The sequence below is a fragment of the Pleurodeles waltl genome, chromosome 3_1 (assembly GCF_031143425.1).
Source record: "Pleurodeles waltl isolate 20211129_DDA chromosome 3_1, aPleWal1.hap1.20221129, whole genome shotgun sequence".
In the NCBI taxonomy this organism is placed as follows: domain Eukaryota; kingdom Metazoa; phylum Chordata; class Amphibia; order Caudata; family Salamandridae; genus Pleurodeles; species Pleurodeles waltl.
In genome coordinates this window covers 976,428,320-976,442,922 of record NC_090440.1, presented here as the reverse complement: position 1 = coordinate 976,442,922, position 14,603 = coordinate 976,428,320, and the positions used below count along the sequence as shown (strand labels likewise).

The 14,603-nt window shown below is 50.6% G+C and overlaps 1 long non-coding RNA gene across 1 annotated transcript in view; it reads right to left on the bottom strand.

The window, feature by feature from the left end:
* Positions 1-12,504, bottom strand: part of LOC138284861 (uncharacterized) — a 112,712-nt gene extending 100,208 nt beyond the window's left edge. Inside the window, exon 1 of the long non-coding RNA XR_011201467.1 lies at positions 11,992-12,504. This is a non-coding gene — a long non-coding RNA (uncharacterized lncRNA). The remainder of the gene's footprint in view (positions 1-11,991) is intronic.
* Positions 12,505-14,603: the final 2,099 nt, after the last annotated feature.

The following is a 14,603-nucleotide window of genomic DNA, read 5'->3' as shown; positions in this document are numbered from 1 at the left end:
ATCCCCAGGAGGCTACAGACTTCAGACACTGTGGTGGGAGGAGGGGCTTCCTTGATGTCTTGCACTTCCCTCGGGTCGGGAGCCAAGCCATCCGATTAAAATAATAATCAAAAAATATGAGTTTCTGCTTTAGGATTTCGCACTTGCTGCGATGAAGCATCAGACCTGATTCTTTGATTTGTTGAAGCACTCTTCACAGCCTAAGGTTGTGTTTAGGTATTGTCCTGGCATAGACTAAAATGTTGTCTCTGATGCTGAGCACTCAAGGGAGGCCGGCTAGGAGTTCCTGGATTACATTTTGGAACACTTCTGCAGTGCTGGATATATCAAAATTCAAGCGCTTATAGCGCCGGAGGCCAACATGCATGGAAAAAGTGTAATGTAAAGTGATTCTTCAGCAAGGATGAGTTGGTGATACCCAGACTGCAGATCCAGCTTGGAGAACCAGCTGGCTCCACTCAGGTTGCTGATCAAGTCGTCTATCAGAGGGGTCAGGTGTTGATCCCTCCTGATTGAAGCATTTGGGAGTCGCAGATCCACGCATATTCACACCTCCCCAGGTTGTTTGGGCTTTCGGGCGACTACGATGGGAGACACCCATGGAGTAAGCCCAGTCACTCTTTCAATGGTGCCATCTTTCTCAAGCTTATCAATTATTTTTCTACCTTTGGCCTCAGGAGGAACGCGAGACGTCGATGCTGAAGAGCCACTGGTTGTATGGAATCATCGATATGCAGCTTTATTTCCTTGTTTTGCAGGCATCCAATGCCATTGAATACTTCTGGGAATTCCTCTAGGATGTCAGTCACTGACCCTTGATGCACCCCAAATGTGAAGATCACAATGCCCAGGGCTTCCACTGCCTGGCATCCTATCAACATGCCATGTCCACCATTAGCGACGTACACCTGGGCTTCCAAAGAGCGAGGTCCATGTGAGAAAATAGTTCTGAATCGGCCTCACAGGGCACGTGGTTAGTCTTGGCTATACTCAAAGACCTTTACGTTGGCGGTCCTAATCTTGGGGGCTGGGGTCATGTGGTGGTAGGTGTCTGAGGACATGATGTTGATGGAGGCTCCAGTGTCCACAACTGGGAGGTTGGATGCTCCCCTACTAGTATCTGGCACCATGGAAGGCACAGCAGAGTCTGGGCTGCCGTTCCTGTGGTGAAGTTGGAGTGAATTGTGTGTTCCTCCTGGTTACCATTGTTGATGTCACCATCTTTGTCCAGCGTATCGAATGCAGCATTAACAGTGGTAGTAGTGGCTCAAGCTTTACTTGAACAGCACACTTCCAGGAAGTGGTTGATCTTGCCGCACCCAGCACACCATTTCCCACGTGCCGGGCAGTCTGTGGGGCGGTGTGTGGGTCCTCCACATTATCCCCACATTCTAGGTGGTGGGTTGTTGGTCATGGCTTTGGGCCTCGCAGGAGTTTGTGTGACTGCGTTGAACAGCTTTTCTTAAATTGGCCTTTGTAGGGCGGCTTCCAAATGGGATGCTCGGGATTTTGAGAATTCTTTAGTCCATCCCATCGTCGGGATGTCAGCCAGGGACTTTCCAGATTCTTCTACAATTCATTCGCTCAGCTTCGCTGAGGCACACCCTTGAATGATTTTCCCTCTGATTTCCTCGGTCTCATCGGCAAATCCACACATGCTGGTTAGTTCCTGGAGTCTCATGTGGAAGGTGTCAATGGGTTCCTCAACCTGTTGCCAGGCTTGACGGAAGACCAAACGTTTGTAGTCTTTATTCGCCGTAGGCTAGAAGTGCGCTTTAAGAGCAGTGATGACTGTGAGATGGGTTTCGGGGTTGGCCTCTGCAAGCGTCTTGAAGATTCTATATATGTCCCTGCCTCCGAGGTGTAATATCATTGCTCTCTTTTAGGCGTTTTCCACTTTGGTGGCCTCAAAGAACAGCAGGACCCTTTCTACGCAGTCCTTCCATCTGGAAGCTTGGGCCTGACAAGGTGCCTTCTACGACAAAAGGCTCGATAGGTGGAATGGTGGTCATCCTGAATGTCTTGTGGTATGTCTACATGTCACTGCTTGCGGTCTGGGGTGGCCCAATGTAAAGAGCATGTTCTGTGTGGAGTCGTGGGCCTCACTTGTGCTGGGGCACTGTGGGTGGTTATTGCCCAGTTCACAAGGACTGAAGATGCAGAGCTGGCAGGGAACAGCTGCTGGGGTTTGAAAACCTGTCCTGCCCCTCTTTCATGTGAGTGTGTTTTGTTTTTGTAGTCCTTTTTCTTTTATTGTTGTTCATATCTGTGTTTATTCTCACGTTTGTTTTCCTTTTAGTTTTTGTTGTGCAAGGGCACCTTGGGTATTGTCCTCCCTTGCCCAGGGCTATGGAGGCAACAGCCGGTTGCAGGGCAACACTGGAGGCGGACTCGCGTGGTGGTGTGCTCATGGCACGAGCAGTGCGCTAGAGTCGGGTCTGGAAGAGGGCTGCAGACATGCAGCGCGGTGAGCCGATCAGACCACAAGGGTCATTCTTACATCGGTGTTCTTGGGCTTTGATGGAGGCAGCAGCAGCAGACCCGGATTGGTTCTGGAATTCTCTGGGGTGGCGTGGCTGACAGATACTGCACGTGGCACGAACACCGCACTTGTCCTCAGAGCGGCCTCCAAGGAGTTTTGGTCACGGTAGGCGTGTTACCCCTTGTCTCTGTTTTTTTTTTTTTTTTTTTTACTCATCTGTTTTATTATTTTTCTGCACATCAAACAATATCATCTACAATTGTCATGATATCAAATATAACATATATCTTAAGTAAATAGCAATAACAATAACAACTCAGGTCTTATCTCCATCTACTTTGCACATTTTACATTTTGCAGTTAAATCACTCGCTCTCTTCAGTATCAATTCTTAGCAGGTGACTCATATTATCTCATTTTCCCATGTGTTACTTAGTTGCATCAGGGGGGCCCGGGCCAGGGGACATCTATTGATTTTATTTGTGCTTGTTCCACTAATATATATTATGGCCGTGTGGAGAGTTTTGTTTTCATGCGTGATTATATATAATTGATGTCCTATATGTTTTCCTAAATCTCGATCAATTTTCATGGTGGACGCTCATCGCTTTTGACCTCCAGTTTGGCCACAAATGTTTCCCAAGCTTCGGACCCAGTGTGTTTCTGGCCTTCGTCTAGCATTTTCCGTAGAACCTGATGCTCTGTGCGTGACCAGCGTAATGTCAAGACTCGCCATGTTTTCAAATCTGGTGGTTTAGAGGCTTTCCAGTTCATAGCGATTAACCTTTTATACATTACAAACGCTAGATCTGCAAATCTATGTATGTGTTTATGCTTCTTATCTCTTTTCCTAATTCCAAGCAGACAGGAGCTAGGATCCAGTGTAAATACAAGGTCTGTAATTGCTGATATATCAGTCACTACCGCTTGCCATGTTGAATCCAGAGAGCCACACTCCCAGACCATATGATAAAAATTAGCTGAGGGGGAATTGCATCGGGGGCACTGGGAGTCCGCAACGGGGAACATATGCCTCAGCCGTGCAGGTGCAAAATTGGTTTGATGTATGTAATTAAATTGAGTGTATCGAAACCAATGGTTTCTTGACACATTGCGAGTATGACTTACTGCTTGAGCCCACTCTTCTGCCGTCAATTGGTCCGGTAGTACTGCATTCCATCTAGTTCTAGCATTTTCTAATCTGTTTACGGGGAGTGTATGCAGGGCTTTATACGTGTTTGTTATGACTTTGTTCTGATTGTCGTATGTTAGCATGTGGTGCAGTAAAGGGGATGTATTAGGTTCCTGATCCCCTGCCGACCATGCCTTTTTAATTAAATGGCAAATAGAATAATATGCCATAAATTGGCCCACTCCTATTGAGGTAAGTTCTCTCATGGCTCCGAATGTCATTAGCTTCCTATCCTCAAAACAGTCTCCCACTGTTAATATAGCTGCCTCTGCCCAAATCTCAGTGGAGTACATGTTCCCTTTCCCTGGGATATACCCCAAAAGGGATAAGAGGGGAGTACGGGGTTCCTTTTTGGCCCTTTTGTACGTATTTTGTCCAGCATTCATGTGCGGTTATCATTAATAGATTATCGGTTGCCCTATTGGCATGGGCATTAAACAACCACTCCAGCAATGGTTTGCCATGTAGCTGCTTCAGGATCCATGTGGTTTCAGCAGATTCAGGTCTATGTATCCAGTTCAGGATCCACTGTAGCTGTGCCGAGGCAAAGTACAGTTCAAAGTTTGGGGCTCCCAGTCCCCCCTCACTTAATGGCCGTTGTAATGTGGTGAAGGCCACTCGTGTTCTGCCACTCCCCCATATGAGTCTCGACAAAGCTGCATTCAATTCTCGAAAAAATCTTTGGGGTACTAACACGGGTAATGCCGCAAAGAAGTATAAGAGTCGGGGAAGTAGCAGCATATTTTCTATTGCAACTCTACCCAATGGCGATATTGGTAATGCGCACCAGAACCGCAGAGACCCCTTTATGGAAGTCAGTGCGCGTCCCAGGTTCCCATCTCTCAAATCCTCAGGTTTATGGTATATATGAACTCCCAGGTACTTGAAAGTATCAAAGCACCATCTCAAGCGCCCCTCTTGTATTGAATCCCTATTCTCAGTAGGCCAGACAGTCAGCAGGAACACATATGATTTATCCCAATTTACCTTTAGACCCGATATTACGCGAAATTCCTCTAATAGGGATATCACTAGCGGTATAGTTTCATTACAGTCTCTTACATATATCAGGGCATCATCTGCATATAACGAAATTGTATGGCATGTCCCTGAGGTAATCACTCCCCATCGTTACCCTTCCATGCGTAATCTGGTCGCCATTGGTTCCATCGCTATGGCGAACAATAAAGGAGATAGTGGGCAACCCTGCCTGGTGCCCCTTTTGATAGGGAAACTGTCCGAGATAATGTCTCCTGTCTTTACTCTGGCCCTGGGTTGTGCGTATAATGTCTGCACCCAGCCTATGTAGGTAGGTCCAAACCCCATATTTTGCATTGTTTCGAACAGATAATTCCATCCCAGTGTGTCGAATGCTTTCTCAATGTCTAGTGACATTGCCACATTATCCTGTGCCTCTGGTAAAGTATCTCCTAATATGCTTAGCAGTCTGCGAATGTTTAAGAATGTGTTGCGTTTTGGGATAAACCCATTCTGATCCTCGTGTATCAGGGTGTGTATTATGGGGGCTAGTCTGTTTGCTAGGATTTTACCTAGTATCTTACAATCTAGGTTTAGTAGTGAAAGTGGTCTGTAAGACCTAACATCTGTGGGCTCGCGGCCTTGTTTAGGCAGAACCACTATTAATGCTTCTCGCTGTGATCATGGGAGTAATTTGTGTGTCCATGCTTCTTAAAACACCTCCAGTAAGTGTGTTTTCAACTGTGTGGAGTACATACTATAATATTCTATTGGTAAGCCATCTATACCAGGTGCTTTGTTCCTAGATATTTGTGCTATGGCTGCCTCTAGTTCTGCCATCCCCAGTGGGGTTTCTAGTGCCTCAATATCTGATTGTGACAATTGTGTCAAGGTCGCACCCTTTAGAAAAGACCCAAGTTGTTGACTAGTGCATGATCCCAGTCCCTTGGATAGGCTTGTATAATAATTTTCGAACACTTTATTAATTGCTTCTTGACTAGTAGCCATAGTTCCATCTGCCTGTCTTATAGCCCCTATCGGAGCTTGCTGGCGGTCCTCACGGAGTAACCACGCCAATAATCTCCCCGATTTATCCCCTTCCGTCTGCAGGCACATTAAATAATAGTTATAGTCGTGTCGACAGTCTCAGATCCGCCTCTTTATACTTTAATCGGGTGTTCCCTAATTCTTCCTGTGTTGCTCCATTTTGTGCCCCTGCGACTTCTAATCTTCTCAATTCTTTCTCCAGTGTAGAGACTTCAAAGTGTAGTGAGCGCCTGACCCCACAAGTGGCAGACAGACAGTGTCCCCGAACAATAACTTTGGAGCATCCCACTCCGTCGCTCTTGTGTCTGTGGTGCCCTTATTAATTTCCCAATAGGTCTTTATAGTTGTGTATAGTTCCTCTCTGAAAGCCTGGTCTAGAAGAGCCTCTCTTTGCAGACGCCACGTAGGTATCATGGATCTTCTCTTTCCCCATCGCAATGTTAGTAGCAAAGGTGAGTGATCAGATAGCGTTTTGGCCAGGTATTCCACATCTTTGACTAATGAACATAGTTCATGAGTGCCCCATATGATATCTATCCTGGTATGTACTTTGTGGGGTATGGAATAAAACGAATATTCCTGTTGTACTGGGTGGCTTTTGTGCCAGATATCATATAATCTCAAATCACTAGCCCATATCGCCAGTGGCCCCATGGCATTTCTATGTGTCAATCCACTCTGAGGTGGGATGGAACGGTCGAGTATCTTATCTGGTATACTATTAAAATCCCCACCCCACACCACTGGTGCCTCAGTATTAACTAATAGGGCCGGCGTGAGGGTGCGTAAAAATTCAGGCAGTGCACTGTTAGGGGCATATACCCCCACCAGTGTAAGTTGTTTACCATCTAATTGCCCCTCCAGCACAACGTATCTGCCCCCTTGATCAATTTTGTGTATGTGTTGCACATATGGTACTCCCTGGGCTATCCATATAAGTACCTCCCTGGCGTAGGCCGAATATGATGTGCCTATTATCTGTCCTCCCCAGCGCCCCCATAATCCCTTTAGGTCAACCTCTAGTAAGTGTGTCTCCTGAAGTATGGCAATGTGTACCCGCTGGCGCTTAAGACAGGTGTGCACACAATATCTTTTGCCCTGAGATGCCATTCCTCGCACATTCCATGTGATTATGTTGTATTCATGCATGACACAATTTGTAATTTGTCTTGTATACTTCTAAAGCATTTTAACCAGTGTTTCCCGGCCCGTGCCCCCAACCCATCCGCCCTTAATGCCACCCACTTTGCATTAACAACATCAACTGCTAGTTGTATCAAATTATTTCGCAGATTAGAAAGACCTGTGAAACATAACTCCCTACCAACCCTTTTCCCCACCCCCCTAACTAAGTCTCCACCACAATGCTTAACTTGAATATGTAACGCATGCATGACACTTCTAGTAACAAAAAAACGTATCCATATTGATACTTTCTGGGGAGGCATAATAGCAATTGGAGATGACTCTTATATGGGGTCTTCACCTTTGGTCAAGATATGCATGTCTAGTAAAAAACAAAAATTATGAGCGTCGGCGCCTCCGGTGCACGCCGGCCCCAGTAGCGAACAAGAGCAATAAATCCTCCCCTCCGAGCCCCCCCCAGGCCTGTGGCTCCCCATACCTACTACGTACAAACCATATCCCATTTGTCCTGTCTTGAGCTCCCGTAACAGTTTTCCTTGAGAGTCCCATTTTAGCCGATTAATGGTGCTATCTCTTTAACCCTTTCTTTTGCCGCCATCACAGTGCATCTGCTGATCTGGGAGTAACCTTTGGGCCTCTTAATGCCTCTAGTAACGTCGAGTCGAAGCTTACTGAGTCGGAGTCTGTGTGGTTGCTTACATTGGACATGGATGTCTCTTGCACTACCTTTGCCCTCTCAGCCGCCGCTTGTTTCACTGAGGGTTGTGATTTAGGGCGTTTTCTGGTTTTCCTTTGGTCCGATGGTGTGATCCATTCTTCATCCTTCCCCGTACCTTCTCGGGGTTGTGCCAGCCCTTTGGCATGTAGCCATGTCCATGCATCTTCTGGGGAGTGAAAGATATGCATTTTGTCCTCTGATATCACTCACAATTTAGCAGGGAACATTAGAGCATATTTAATGTTATGTTCTCTAAGCCGCTGTTTGATCCTCAAATAAGAGTTACGTTGCTTCTGCACTTCTTGGGTAAAGTCCGGATAGGCAGTGATAGATGACCCTTCATATTGGACGGGGCCCTTATTACGGAAGTTTTGCAGTATAGCGTCTCGGTCTCTGTAATTCAGAAATCTGGCTATTAGTGGCCTGGGCTGCGTTCCTGGTACCGATTGTCTCCCGGGCACCCTGTGTGCTCTCTCCACCGAGAAAAATGTTGATGGGTTGCCCAGCATAACTTCCTTTATTAACCACTGTTTCAGAAATAGTTCTGAGTTTTGGCTCTCTGATCTTTCGGGAAACCCCAAGAAGTGGACATTATTGCGCCGAGATCTGCCTTCCGCCTCTTCCGCCCTGCGCCATAGGATCTTCACTTCAGATTCCAATCGAAGAATCTGTTTTTGATTTCCTTGTCCTAGTGGGGTCAGTCCACTCAGTGTGTCTTCCACTGTTCTCACTCTTTCTGCCAGATTGCGATGATCTACTCCTAGTAAGTTGAGGTCTTGGGACACTGTGTCAATTCTATTTTCTAGTGAAGATTTAGGGGGTCATTCCGACCCTGGCGGGCAGCGGGCGCCGCCCACCGGGCGGAGACCGCCAAAAGACCGTACCGCTGTCAAATGACCGCGGCGGTCATTTTGACTTTCCCGCTGGGCGGGCGGGCGACCGAAAAAAAGGCCGCCCGCCCGCCCAGCGGGAAAGCCCCAGCAACGATGAAGCCGGCTCCGAATGGAGCCGGCGGAGTTGCTGGTGTGCGACGGGTGCAGTGGCACCCGTCGCGATTTTCAGTGTCTGCTTTGCAGACACTGAAAATCTTAATGGGGCCCTGTTAGGGGGCCCCATGACACCCGTTCCCGCCAGCCTCTTCCTGGCGGTGTAAACCGCCAGGAACAGGCTGGCGGGAAGGGGGTCGGAATCCCCATGGCGGCGCTGCTTGCAGCGCCGCCGTGGAGGATTCCCTGGGGAAAACCGGCGGAAAACTGCCAGTTTCCCTTTTCTGACCGCGGCGGTAAGAATTGCCCCTGAAGCACCGCCAGCCTGTTGGCGGTGCTTCCTCCGTCCCCGGCCCTGGCGGTCCATGACCGCCAGGGTCGGAATGACCCCCTTAGTGTCCAATATTGCCTGCAGAATTTTCTCAAATTGAGTTGAGTGGGCTTGTAATGTGGATTCTAAAGAGGACAGACTGGGCATTGTTTGCTGGTCAGCTAGTATTGGGCCCAGGGTGGATCTCTCTTGGGAGCTTCAGACAATGGATCAACAACTGCGCCAACATCCTCGCCGTGCTGAAGAAACCCCCCAGCAACCTCGCCAGCAAGAAAGCCTCCTGGTTCACCGACGAACTCCTGGCCTCCAAACGCGCCTGCAGGAAACTGGAAAAGAAATGGCTCCAAGAACGCACACCGGACAACCACGCAACCCTCAAAGACGCCACCCGCTGACACCACCACCTCATCAGGACCACCAAGAGGTCCTCCTTCAAAGACCGCCTAGACAACAATGCACATGACAGCAAAGAGCTCTTCTGCATCGTAAAGGAACTGTCCACCCCCAGCGCCAACGACATCCCACCCTCTCAGGAACTCTGCGACTCCCTCGCCGCTTTTTTCCACAGCAAGATCACCGACATCCACAACAGCTTCAACACCCCGACCACGCCCACCTCCGTCACCACCTCGAACCCAAGCATCGCCAACCCCATCACCGCCTGGTCCAACGTCGACGACGACGAAACACGCAAAATCATGAACTCCATCCACTCCGGATCACCGACTGACCCCTGCCCCCACCACATCTTCAACAAAGCCGACTCTATCATCGCGCCCCAACTCCGCAAGATCGTCAATGCCTCCTTCGAAACAGGCGCCTTCCCGGAAAGCTGGAAGCACGCAGACATCAACGCCCTCCTCAAGAAACCCAAAGCCGACCCCAAGGACCTCAAGAACTTCCGCCCCATCTCCCTCCTCCCCTACCCAGCGAAAGTCGCAGAAAAGATTGTCAACCTTCAACTGACACGCCACATCGAAGACAACAACATCCTCGACCCCTCGCAAACCGGATTTAGACGCAACCACAGCACTGAGACCGTCCTCATCGCCGCCACAGATGACATCAGACGCCAACTCGACCACAGCGAAACCTTCGCCCTCATCCTCCTAGACCTCTCAGCGGAAGAAGCCGGAATCCAGGAAAAAGCCCTAGCCTGGACCTCATCCTTCCTCTCCGGCAGAACACAGACCGTCCGCCTCCCACCCTTCCGCTCAGAAGCCAACAATATCATCTGTGGCGTCCCCCAGGGCTCCTCCCTGAGCCCGATGTTGTTCAACATCTACATGGCCCCCCTCGCACAAGTGGCCCGCCATCACGACCTCAACATCATCACCTACGCCGACGACACCCAGCTCATCCTCTCCCTCACCAACGACCCCGCCACCGCCAAAGCCAACCTCCACGAAGGAATGAAAGCAGTCGCCGTCTGGATGAGAAATAGCCGCCTGAAACTGAACACCGACAAGACAGAAATCCTCATCCTCGGGACATCCCCCTCCACCTGGGATGACTCGTGGTGGCCCACCACCCTTGGAACAGCTCCGACGCCCACCGACCACGCCCGCAACTTGGGATTCATCCTCGACTCCTCACTCTCCATGGACAGACAAGTCAGCACCGTCACCTCCTCCTGCTACAAGACCCTCCGCAGGATCTACAAGTGCATCCCGACGGACACCAGGAAGACAGTGACCCACGCCCTCGTCAGCAGCAGATTGGACTACGGCAACGCACTCTATGCAGGATTCCCAGCAAAACACCTGCAACGACTTCAACGCATCCAAAACGCCTCAGCCCGACTCATCACCAGCGCACCCCGCCACAGCCACATCACCCCACACCTCAAAGAGCTCCACTGGCTTCCCGTCGACAAGAGGGTCACCTTCAAGCTCCTCACCCACGCACACAAAGCACTCCACAACGCCGGCCCCACCTAACAGACTCAATTTCACCACGCTGACCCGCCAACTGCGATCCGCGAGCCTCGCCCTCGCCACCGTCCCCCGCATCCAACGAACCACCTCTGGCAGCAGATCCTTCTCCTACCTCTCCGCCAAGACCTGGAACACGCTCCCTACCTACCTCCGACAGACTCAAGACCTACTCGCCTTCAGAAGACTCCTCAAGACCTGGCTCTTCGAGCAGTAGCAGTCACCCAACCCCCCTCAGCGCCTTGGAACTCTAACGGGTAAGTAGCGCGCTTTATAAATGTCTGTGATTGATTGATTGATTGGGCTTTGGCAGCTTTCGATTTCCCTGCCATAGTCACTGTTTTGCGGTGCTCCTCTATGTTTAATTAAATATATAACTGTGGTCGTGGGTTTTATTTCACTGGGTTGGCTCGGAGATGCTCTCTCTACAGACTTGTTAGGTGGCCAGTGGGTGAAGTCTCTTTGGGTTCTAGGAAAATCCTGTAGCTGCAGCACTTTCTTTGACCTTTGCTGCCTTTACCTGTTCACTCCAAGTAGTATCGGCTGCCAGAGTAGAAGTCCACCACCCTAATAATTTGTGCAATGGCATAGCCAATTGTAACATTCATTAATGTTCCGATCACAGTCCAGTCTAGGTCTGCGCACCGAACTTCTTCCTGCGTCTCACAGTCGACTCCGCCTGGGGTACATTCGCTGATTCACATTATTTCACTGTTTTGTCTCGCTGTCCCTCTGGGCCTCAGGAAATAACAGGGGGGGAGGGTGGAGGAGGGGGGCCTTTATATGTCCAGCCTGGGCAGTCTTTGTTTGGCATGGGCCAAAAAGAAAAAAAAAGAAAAAATAATTCACTGGTCCATCAATACGAGTTTTTATGTAGTTGTTTGCACTGGGAGGCCTTTCGGCCGTCCGTAGCCAACCCAAACGCCACAAACGGTTCTTCTTTGGCCTTCCAGGTCGATTTTGGTTCTTTCCTTACTCTCTCCTCTTATTTCTTTTCCCCTCGTCTCCCTTTCTCCTCTCCCGTCCCGCATTTGGGGAGGCGTGCGGCTCTTTCTGAAGCTGCATGCGTCTTTTATATTGCTGATGTGAGGGGGGGGGGAAGGAACGAGCGATCCACCGGCGGGGGGTCGGTAGAATGTTAACGGCCCCCCCCCCGCAAGTCCCCTCTCCCACTCACCGCTCCCCTTGTCCAGTCCGCAAAAGGCCCGACAGCCCGGACGCCGGCGGGTGGGCGGGCCTCCCCCGGCAACGCGTCGGCCAAGGATCCCTCAGTGCGGAGGCCTCGCACGGTCCGCGAGCCTCCGGGAGCCATCTCTCCCACTCCGACCTTCCTCCAATGCGCCGCTGCGCGCGTCTTTTATATTGCTGATGAGGGGGGGTGGAGGGGAGATGAGGGGGGGGAGCGATCCACTGACGGGGGCCGGTAGAATGTCAACGGCCCCCGCAGGTCTCCTCTCCCACTCACCACTCCCTGTGTTCAGTCCGCAAAAGGCCCGACAGTCCGGACGCCGGCTGGTGGGCGGGCCTCTCCTGGCAACGCGACAGGCGAGGATCCCTCGCCTCGCACGGTCGGCGAGCCTCCGGGAGTCGTCTCTCCCACTCCGACCTTCCTCTGAGGAAGGCGCCGCTCAGGATATTTAGGTGGGACCAAGACGGAGCCTATGTATCAGGCATCCGTTGCGGTCGCCATCTTGGCCACCCCTTGTCTCTAGTTAACCCTTGTTGTGTTGTGACGTGTATGATCCTTGAGCCGGATGATATTTCAACGTTAATAAGTATATGCACGATACAGACGCATAGCTGTCGGTTTAGTATCGGCCCACGTGCAGATCACCTCGCCCTCCAGTTCCTATCTGACCATGCCTGCCGGCCTTTTTTATTTATAACTTTAACCTACGTGATCACGGGGCCACAGGATGATACAGTATTGTGAGGGTCGGACCAACCAGCATTCCCTCACTCATAATTAGCCTAGTGTTAGTGTCCGTGACCAGTTATATCACTGGCGCAACACTACAGGGCCTACACTTCTCTTGGTGTGAAGCGGGGCCTGCAAGTGCTAAGTGGTTTGCGTGGTGCGTTCCATTGCTCTCTGTGGCTGGACCACAAGGGTCTCCCAACGGTGCCCAGTAGCGTAACAAAGGCCCCCCGCAGCACCCACGGTGCAGGGGGACCCTCAGCACAGCACACTGTGCACAGGCGGCAGACCCCTGACTGGGTGTAGGGGAGGTGCCACCGAGGTTGTTGCAGGGGGGCCTCCACAAGTTTTGTTACACCACTGACGGCTTCTGATCACCTCCGTTCTGGAGGGATGCAGTAACAGCTGGACACCAATGGATGGCACTGTGCACAGACAGCAGACTCCCTCTCACTTCCAGGAGCGAATGCGATCTGGCAGGTGTTTCTCCTTCACAGTCCCTGTCCACTAGGGGACTCAGGGGCAGTCACCCACGTGACAGGGCCCTGCCTCAGCTTGCTGCACACTTCAGTAAAGGCGCAAGCGGGGTGCGGCGAGTACCAGCTGCCACACTAGTCTCCGCCTTCTTTGCTAGTGTACTGTGTGCGGGGCCAGGTGTGCAGGTCTTGGGTCTGGGCTGACACTCTACAGGTGCTCAGGGGAAATAGCACACAACCACACGCTTGGATGTACCAGGGGACTGAGCCCCATGTGGCTCGTACTCATTTATTATACCACTTAGGCTGCGCTCGACTGAGAAGGTGCAGGCTTGCGTCACTGCTCCTGCGGGATTAGGAGCCATGGAAAGACAATGTGTGAGACAGACTTGAGATATACTGATAGCGCTAGCAGTGCAGATGAAAAGAGAGAAAATAGTTGAGAGAACAGGAACGCACAGTGTGAAGTGCATGTGATACATGGAGTGTGTGAGGAGCTGGGATTACATGGACAGACATTATGCAGAGCTTCAGTCACCTGGAGAGTGTGGGAAACATTGATCACATGAACAATATAAGTAGCTTGCGGTACACTGGCAGAGTGTGACGAGCTTGGAGCACGTAGACAGACAGTGTGACAAGCTTCAGACACGCAGTGGCAGAATGTTCTAGCACATTGGACAGAAAAGGTAAGTAGTTTGTGGCACATTGAGCGCAGCATGAGAATCATGGAACAAATAGACACTGTGAGAAGCTTGGGGGGGGGCACAACCAGCAGAATGTGAGAGAATCTTGGGAGTACAGACATAGGCTGTGTGAGTGGAGCTCAGAAACACATGGACAGTAGGAAACATTGGGAGCACATGGGTAGGCAGTACAAGAAGCATCAATACTATACCAAATGTCCCGACACACTCAGACATGTGTGAACCCCTTGCGGACAGTGTATCAAGAGTATAGATCTAAAGGCTGTTCACTTTCCCGTAGCTAGAACTAAAGGCCATATTTATGGCCAAGTGGCGCATGCGCAGCATGTCACCTTGCTGTGCTGCCTCACAGGGGAAGGGCAGGAAGGCACAGTATTTACCCCAATAATGTGCTTTCCTGTCCTTTGCCCAGTGCTGGCGCAGAATCGGCTGCCCAGCACCAACGGATGGTGCATCCATTACATGTAGGGTTGTTTTGTGCAGGAAGTTATGAAGCCACTCAGTGCCCTGCAAGGTGGTCTTGCGTAGCTTCATAAATCTCATTTTCGGTTGCAACGCTCTTGCACCACATTGTGTGGTGCAAGAGCGACCAAAGAGGCTCATAAATATCCACCCAAGTCTGAATGTCCTTCTAAAGCTCTGCTGACATGCCCTGCTGCTGATCATGGTTGTAGTAAAGCCCCCAGCT